The sequence below is a fragment of the Echinops telfairi genome, unplaced genomic scaffold (assembly GCF_000313985.2).
Source record: "Echinops telfairi isolate 266 unplaced genomic scaffold, ASM31398v2 ScPeMD7_5592;HRSCAF=6446, whole genome shotgun sequence".
In the NCBI taxonomy this organism is placed as follows: Eukaryota; Metazoa; Chordata; class Mammalia; order Afrosoricida; family Tenrecidae; genus Echinops; species Echinops telfairi.
In genome coordinates this window covers 41,269,762-41,279,413 of record NW_022109491.1, presented here as the reverse complement: position 1 = coordinate 41,279,413, position 9,652 = coordinate 41,269,762, and the positions used below count along the sequence as shown (strand labels likewise).

The 9,652-nt window shown below is 36.1% G+C and overlaps 1 protein-coding gene and 1 pseudogene across 1 annotated transcript in view; one reads left to right on the top strand and one right to left on the bottom strand.

Moving 5' to 3' along the window:
* MACROD2 (mono-ADP ribosylhydrolase 2) overlaps positions 1–9,652 on the bottom strand; it is a 1,581,126-nt gene that overhangs the window by 1,329,117 nt on the left and 242,357 nt on the right. The window lies entirely within an intron of this gene.
* On the top strand, positions 7,474–7,911 carry LOC105979789 (annotated as a pseudogene).

The window sequence follows — 9,652 nt, the reverse complement described above, 5'->3', positions numbered from 1 at the left end:
AAGGGACCAGGCTTCAAGCACCAAAGGTGGGGGTAGGGGTGTGTGGGAATCATATAATCATGAATGAGGGTGGCATGTAATGAGGCCCCAATGCCCAACTGTAGACAACTGGACATACCTTGCAGAGGGGTAGTGGGGAGGAGATGAGTAACTTAGGGTTCAGTATAGCAATAATGAAACCCACAACCTTCCTCTAGTTCTTAAACGCTTCCTCCCCCCAACTACCATGACCCCAATTCTACCTTGCAAACCGGGTTAGACCAGAGGATGCACAACGGTACAGATGGGGACTGGAAACATGGGGAATCTAGGACAGATGAATGCCTCAGGACCAGAGGTGACAGTGGTGATACTGGGAGGGAAGGGGGGAGTAGAAAGGGGGAATCGATCACAAGGATCTACATATAACCTCCTCTCTGAGGGATGGGCAACAGAAGGATGGGTGAAGGGAGACGCCGGGCAGTGTAAGATAAGATATAATAATAATTTATAAATTATTAAGGGTTCATGAGGGAGGGAGAGGGGGGAAAAGAAAAATGAGCTAATTCCAGGAACCCCAGAGGAAAGCAAATTTTGAGAATGATGAGGGCAACAAATGTATAGGTGTGCTTTACACAACTGATGTATGTATTGTGATGAATTGTATGAGCCCCAATAAAATGATAAAAAAATAAATTAAACAGAGAAAATATTGCTCTAAGTTGGATGATTGAAATTTATACCAAATGTTATTGTCCTTTTCATTTTGATGAAGCTACTCAAGTAATGTGGTTTCATTTGCTGGCGAGCTAGTAACCCCAATCAAGTTAGATCACCTAAAAATTAAGTTATGGTAAGTTGTATAAGAGTATATAAACGATGGCCTCCACCCTTCCATTTCCCCACTGCATATCAAGTAGAAAAGACCAACAAGGTAATAAATGGATGGAGAATGTGTGTGTGTGTGTGTGTGTGTGTGTGTGTGTGTGTGTGTGTGTGTGTGCTCACACACATATATACATTTGTATATCTTAATTGAATATCTTAAATTAAAAATACATTATTGAATCTATTTGTTCTTTGGAAATTACTGACTGTTAAGCCAAGTTTTACTAAGAACCAACCAGAGGCAAATTTAAAAGTAAACCATTATCTATGAAGATTCACTGTACCTAAATGACCATTACCATCACACCTTAACATTGCCTTACATAACAATCTCACCAAATGCTCTTATACCTCAGCTCACTCATCTGTGCTTGAAATTGGATGTGTTTAAAAATATTATCTGCTCTTCAAGAAATTAGCATCAAGATCCTTCTCTCCAGGAGACCAAGTTAGTATTTCAAACTAGAAATTTGCATTTTGACTGCTCTTTTTTTCTCCAACCTGATGCTGAATGCCGACATCATTCTGAAAGACTTTATTTCATCCTGTCAGCACTGTTTTCCTTCCTTTCATATGAAAGAATTACAGGTGATAAAAAATGGTTAAGAGGTAAATATCTCCTTCTACCATTTTATCCTTTCTTCCTCCTCTCACACTTCTAATTAGATTATCGCTAATTGAAAGATTCTCTACCCTTCTTCTTCTTTAAGAGCACGGTGTCAGCCACTAATGGGGTGTTAAATAAATATTTGATAAATGAGTTTATGAATAGGAGAGAAAAAACAGTCTCCACCCTTTTCTTTGATGTAAGATCTGCCAGCCCACAATGTTTAATTAGTATCCCATCAGATTCTAAGTTATGCTTTGCAAACACATTTAGCCATCTGAAACCTTTACACCACCAAGTAAGTTAGTTATTTGGAAACCATTTTCTGTGTTTGTGAACTTTAAACTGAATAATCTGAACACGCTGATTCCTACTGCAAGTCCTCCTTCACCATCTATTCTATCTTTTAAAAAAAATCAAATTTGTAAAAGACATGGCTTCATTAGTATATTACTAATAATGCTACAAAACCATACCTAAATCAATATCACAGATCTTCTCATTCAAAATTATTATTGGCTATGTTTTAAATGGCTATATTGTAATGAACCTCTTCCGGAGTAAAACAACAATAATAACAACAAAAACAAGTACATTTTCGGATCCCAGTCACAGTATTTTGTTCACAATAGTGCCTCATAAATATTTATTAATGTGACTGAGTATGGGAATTTTTCTCATATTAATGGGTAAGCAGACCAATTTATCCACAGATTCACAACCAATGCTCATGAAGGCAGCAGTTCAGAGATCAAGTGAGGCATGGTACTGGGTAAGTCTGCGGCACACCTCTTTAGAGTGTTGAAAAGCAAGGGTATTACTTTGAAGACTAGGGTGTACCTGGTCACAGTTAGAGCCAATTTTCAATTACCTCACTTACTTGTGAAAGTTGGACAGGGAATAACAAAGACTGAAAAAGAATGGGTGCATTTGAATTATGGTGCTGGTGAAAAATATTGAAAACCAGAGTCTACCTAAAGAACAAACAAATTTGTTTTGAAAGAAGTACAGGTACAGCCAGAATTCTCCTTAGAAGCAAGGAAAGCCAGACTTCTTCCATACTTTAGACATGTTGTCAGGAGAGACCAGACCCGGAAGAAGGACCTCGTGCTTGGTAAAGCAGTGGGGCAGAGAAAAAGAGGAAACCCTTCAACAAGATGAACCGACACTGCGGCGGCATCGATGGACTCAAACATTACAATTGTGAGGATGGCGCAGGACCAGCCAGTGCTTTGTTCTGTTGTGCGTAGGGTCACTGACTCGATGGCACCTAACAAAACCAGCCAATTTGAGAGAGTTTCAAGAACTAGGAATAAAGGATATAAAGGAGGTTTCTATTTCAAGTTACTACTTTGAGTCCCTGAATGGCACAGTTAAGCACTTGGCTACTAATGTAAAGTCTAGTGGTTTGAGATCTCTCAGAATAAAAGTTTAACAATCTGCTTTTGAATGGTTACAATCATTAAAAATCTTAGGCAATGCAGCTCTACTCTGAAATACATCAGGTCATCATCATCAGTCAAAATAAACTTGAGGGCAAATGGTAATCATTAAAAAAGAGATTCAGAATCCATACCTAAGAACTGTTCAGTAAAAAAGAGTCTGTATTCATAATACTAAAAAGAACCCACAAAAACCTCACTGCCATTGAGTACATTCTGCATCATAGTGACCCTGTAGGGCAAAGTCAACCTTTATGAGATCAGAAAGTCTCATCCTTTTCCCTCAGAGTAGTTGGTGGGTTTGAACTGCTGAACTTTCAATTAGAAATCCTGTGAATAATCTACTGTGGTACCAAAGCCCAAATCAAACTCACTGCCATCAAATGGATTCTGACTCGTAGTGAGTCTATAGGACAGGTCAGATGGGGTTCGACAATGTATTTCTCAGAGGGGCAGGTGGCTTGCGGCTAGTTGCCCAACTTGTAATCACGATGCCACCAGGACTCCTATTGATTGTGCTCTCCCAATCTGTCTCTACTACGAGGCCAAATAAATTCTGTGTCAAAACTGACCCTTTCCTTAAAATTAAATGGTGTCTAGAGATGGAGATCAATAAACATCAGAATGTAATAAATTGTCTTTCTACTTTTAACTATATTTTTAAACATCACTACACTTTATCTATACTGGACACGTGAAAGTCATCAAGAACAGAAATGGAAAGGCCTTTACTATTTTTCATTGGCCAAATATGCCATTACCTAGCCTCAAGTACATGTTAAACTCATCACTTCATCCACTGTTGTGGTCGCAGTGCTTGGGACAACAGAAACAAACAAACAAATTTAAACCAGAGGTTTGGCTTTGTTTTGTTTTGCTTTTATATCAGCAATATGAGCAGAACTGACAATCTCATATCCCAAGACCAATGAATTTTCCACTATATAATACAAATGTATGTGTATTGCTTTAAATTCAATATTCAGAGTTCTTGCCATCTCTTTTCCTGGTTTTTATCTAGAACAGGACTTGAAAACAGTATGGGATTAGTTGTTATCTACCGATCGATTAACTAATATAGTTTTTAATGTGCAAATTCAACAATGGGAAAACAATATGTATTTATCAAATACATCATATATGCTTGGTGCTTCTGTTAAAATTTGCACATGTGCTATCTCAATTAACCTTTAACAGATGCAATTAATGCTTTATAAGTGCAGGAATGAAAACTTCACATAGTCTCAGTAACTTCCCAAGTTCTAACTTGTAATTATTAAAGGTGGACTTAGAACTTGAATCTTCTAAAAGAGAACTATTGTAAAACAGTTAAAGAAAGGAAGAGAATTGATTCTTGTAGCAAAGCTTGTAGTGAGAATTGATGTATTATATCATGGAAGAAGTGTTTTGGGCATCTCTGCAGCCTCAATTAATCACCTATAAATTGGGAAGACACAATCCAACAATACTTTCTACTTAAAATGAAATCAACACATAAATATTAGGTGATTATAAGTACAGCATGCAGATACCAGGCAGTAATAGTTTTAATACTCTCATCAGAACACACATTAGTAGAGCGTTAGGTTTTTTAGAAACTACATCCAATTCTGGTGTCAAAATACAGTGAGTTTGAAGGTACTGATACTGAGGGGTATTAAAATTATTATAAAGGACAAAGGGTTGAAAAACGGAGGAAGGTTTAGATTAGAAACAATGAGCTTTAGTGGGGACCTGGTGATAGTCTTTACATACTTGAAAATCTGTCAAGTAAAGGGTAAGAAGTGGCATCTGCAGTATTAGGTCAAAGAACAGAAATTAAGTGTGAGTGTCTAGGAAGACTATTTTGGGTACACCATATTATAACAATTAAACATATCTTGGAAAGGAATTCATTAACTATCAAAGTTTTAAGCCCACATACAAAGGGGTTTCAAAAAGGTTGTGAAGTGGAATTGAAAGAGAATAGATTTTTTTCCCATGAACTTTTGAAGTCTCCTCATATTTCTGTAAATGGTCAAGCAGATGTCCCTAACAGCTCTTTTGCCAGATAGACTGTCAAAGAGGTCCCTGCCGATTGGACTTTATTCTACCACAAACACTCAGAGAGTCACTAATTCCCAAAGGCTTGCCCAGGACATGGCTTCTTTTTTTCCCTTTGAAATATGACCTGTATGTTCTATATAAAACATACAGCCAAAATTTTGCTTATAATAGAAACTTTCCAAAATTTCCTAAAACAAATTCAGCAAAATCTAATCCTTTATGCAAACATGGAACAGTAAAATGCATGTAACCATCGTACATTAGTAACAACTATAGAATCGAATGTGATCGATACTGTGATGTCGTCAATGTTTCCTGGAGAAGCAGTAAAACTTGCAGTCAGGGAGGCTCTTACAGCAGGTTTCCTTCCCCTCTCCCTGCAGAGTGCTTTTCTTTTCTCCTGCTCTCCCCATTCTCAGTAAGGTGAAGTCTCTGAGTTTTGAAAAAGTTCATGGAAAAATCCCATCACCTTTCAATGTACATATAAGGCTATATATGCACACAAAAGGGCTTCAAAAATCCATGGCAAAGTGGGATTAAAAGAAAATGGAATCTTCTCAAGTTTTGAAGCTTCCCTCATATATGATACATATGTGTTTGTAAAGAAAAATAGATTTGATAGATTTAAGCATATAGAGACTTCTATAAGCTAATTTTGAGATGGTCATATATGCATATATTATTTTTAAAGCTTTATGAATTTTACATATTTTTATTTTACTCTATTACCTTCTCTAATAGACAACAAAGGAATAATTTGCATGTGCCATATGCTTAAAGCCCTGCCCTATAATTACTTTTTTGAATAAAATACATACTAATGCCTATATTATGTAGATTTCTTGGACTGGTAGATGAAAAGGCTTATATAATTTCCCTAAGGAATGGGAGTGTCCGTCAACAAGAACTTTCCCAGGGTTAGAAATAGGAGTGGCAGACAGGAGGTTTTCAACACAATAAATTATAAACTGTAGCGATCCAAATTCAAAAATATCAAAAGACACACACACACACACCTACATAGAAAACACAGTTTGTCTAATAGGATAAAGAAAATGTGATTTCCACATTCCATCATATCTAAAGAATGGCTTCACTGTTACAGAAATCCCTCTCATTTTTTGCTAAAAAATATTTATTAATCTCACTTATTACTACCTACTTTTATTATTAAGTCAAATGAACTATGTTAAAAATTATTTTATGGTTTTCCAATTTTTCCTGAATAATCCTAGTATAATCAAAGACTTGAATTTTTTTCTAACATAATCTTATTTGTGTTTCTAAGAACAGCAAGTTGTATCTTGTCCTTTATTTAAGGCTCATCCATGTCTTGCTGTATCCTCTTCCTCTGCAAAGCAATTCAAAACACTTTAGTTCTGAGATAGTTGAGTGTATTTTTTCAGAGAAGTTCTCATTCCAAAGTATAAGTCACCACATAATGTGCTCTTTGCCCAGTGATTTGCTTCATGCTTCATTCAGCTGGTTCAGTTTCCCTTTGGCTGATTTATATATAATCTATGCCAATTTATGAAGGTAGGCACTAATTTCCACATGAACAATAAAGCAATGCAACATTCACAACGAGTCCTAACAAAGCAGCTCATATCACCAAATCTTGATTATGTAGTGTGGAAGAAGTCCTCTGAGACATTTTAATATGTTTAGAGGCTAGCTTGCTACCTTCAATGCCTATTAGCAATGTGCTCAAATCCCTGTCTGATATTGCGCCAACACACAAATTGTAGTGTAATTGGTGGCACTGTTTTGGTATTTCAACCATGGTGTTGATATTTATCTTTCTTGGTAAAAGCTGCGATGGGAACAGATGATCTGCTTTTAAAAGGGTGGGGTAAGGAAAACCAGAAAAGGAAGGGGAGATGAATAAAAATTATATGCTCTGAACAATTATTAAAATTAATATTATAAAGATATCTATTTCACATCAAATTTCATAAATATTTCATATTAATTGTTAATCTTTTATTGTAAAAAAATTGGGGGTGTAAATCACATATATTTGGAGGGTGGAGCTTAGCTCTGTTATTTCTAGTGGTCATAAAATTACAATCTCTCATTATTCAAAATAATGAAAACAAAATATCACAATTTCATATAGCATCATCTATAAAATACTCTAAAGTGTCCCAGTGGCACCGTGATTAAGTGCTAGGCTCCTCACCAATAGAAACAGTGAAAAGGTTGGTGTTTGGAAGCCACCAGTAGCTCTGTGGGAAAAAAGACTTGCCAGCTTGCTCCTGTAAAGATTACAGCCTAGGAATATAACAGCAGTCCTCGTCGGTCTAATAGTGTAGTTACGAGTTGGAAATGATCCAGGGCACACAACAACAAAATATTATTAGCAAAAACAGGGGGAGAAATGAATGAGAATTTAACCAAATCTTCTAAATCTTATGGTTTACAAGAATTACAGTTAGAAAATCAAGATATGATAATTTGAAAAAGTCAATATCGCCTTTTGGGGCCATCGCTGAAGGAGTAGCAGCCAAAATGAAGTTCAATCCCTTTGTGACTTCGGACCGGAGCAAAAACCGGAAGAGGCATTTCAATGCACCGTCCCACGTTCGCAGGAAGATTATGTCTTCCCCTCTTTCCAAGTAACTGAGACAGAAATACAATGTTCGGTCCATGCCTATCCACAAGGATGATGAAGTTCAGGTTGTGGGAGGACACTACAAAAGTCAGCAGACTGGCAAAGTGGTCCAGGTTTACCAGAAAAAATACGTCATCTACATTGAGCGGGTGCAGCGAGATAAAGCTAACGGCACCACTGTCCATGTGGGCAGTCACCCCAGCAAGGTGGTCATTACAAGGTTAAAACTGGACAAAGACCGCAAAAAGATCCTGGAATGGAAAGCCAAATCTCGCCAAGCCGGAAAGGAAATGGGCAAATACAAGGAGGAATCACTTGAGAAGATGCAAGAGTAAAATATCTTGTACACAACTTCCATTAAAACCGGCACATTTGAAAAAATAAAAAGAAAAAGTCAATATCCAAATCTAGAATATGAGATCACTGGCCCAGTTGCTTCAAAATATGGGGGAGGTATAGTGGAGGGACAGCATATTATAAAATGTAATCTGTGATACTTCTTTAGATGCAGTTAAAATAAATTACATGGTAACTATACTTTGAGACAATTGGTATAATCTAAACATGAGCACAACATTAAAGGATATCAAAGAATCACTGTTAATATTGTTAGGTGCAATTATGTTACTATTGTCAAGCAACAAAATATCCTCCTCTTATATTTTTATTTTTTGATATGAGAGAAATGACAATCTGAATATGCTTTAAATTTTTTTTGCAATAATTACATCCTAAGAGAAATATGTGAAATACATATGGAAAAATCTTAAAATTGAGATATATGGTTCTATTTTTGTATGCTTGAATTTGTAATAAAAATTTAAATTGTGTGTCATGATTTGTTAAAATGGTTATGTCTGTGGTAATATTTTTTGCTAGAGGAAAGATCAATATCCTGTTCTCCCTCTTTCTTAGAACTGAGATTCTTATTCATGGATGAGTATAAGGAGTCTATAATATCCTAGGATTTTACACTTAGTTCACTTCTCTGGGAGTGAGTCTATGGGCATCACATAGTTCAACACCGAGACCACCAAAATGGTTAGGAACTACTAGATGAAAGGCTTTTATTCCATTCAGTTGACATTTCAGTTAGTACGTTTCTAGACACTTTCTGCAGATCATCAGAAATGAGGTTAAGTTCATGGTAGACTCTAACCAGAGAAACTCTATATCCTTGTTTAACCAGAATAAACCTTGTTTATTATTGTTGCACTGGTTTGGAAGATAAATTGAAAGTCCATTCTAACTCTTAAGTCACTCTTTAAATCTGAACTAGAAAATATCTGGGATGTGAATTCTGTCAGTGATACTTGAAACAAATTATTTTTGCTGTTGCAATGGTTTCTGTTTGTTTTATTCTGCCCCAATTAACCACTAACCAACACACATTTGGGTGACTCAAATGTTGGACAAGTTTCTGGGTATACATGACCTGATGATTCTAAAATTAACACGTTTTCCCCTATAAACTCTAGTTTTTAAAGTACAGAAAATATGCCAAGCACTACTCTGCTTACCTGTAAAAAAAAAAATCAGAGTATTTTAATGTAATGTTAGCTACCCTGAAATATAGGAAGTGCACACTGGCCTTATTCAGAGTATTAATGTTTATGCAAATTATACTTCACATGGTGTCCGTTGATCCAAACCTATATTTTAAAAGTGCAAAGTACATGAACTTGGAATTTTCACCAAGTATCAGTTCACATTTATTAGGAACTGAATAGCAAACAGTTACAATTTGTTATCTTAAAAAGGGGCTAGAACAAGAATTAAGGTACAAAAAAGTCTGATATTGTAGTGGGTTATGCATTTGACTGCTAACCACAAGGTTAGCTATTTGAGCCCACCAGCCATAGCAGAAGTTCCACTCTGTCTTCTAGAGTTGCTATGAGTCAGAATTGACTGACTGGTAGGGAGTTTGGTACAATAAATAGAAACTCAAAATTGGTGCGTCAGAGTTCAAGCTCCCTTATTAAAATTCTCCAGTCTTGTTATAAGATGGCATGACTTCTCTACCTGTGCACAGAAGCTCTGCAAAGAGAAGTTAGATGTTTTCTTTTTTTTTTTTTT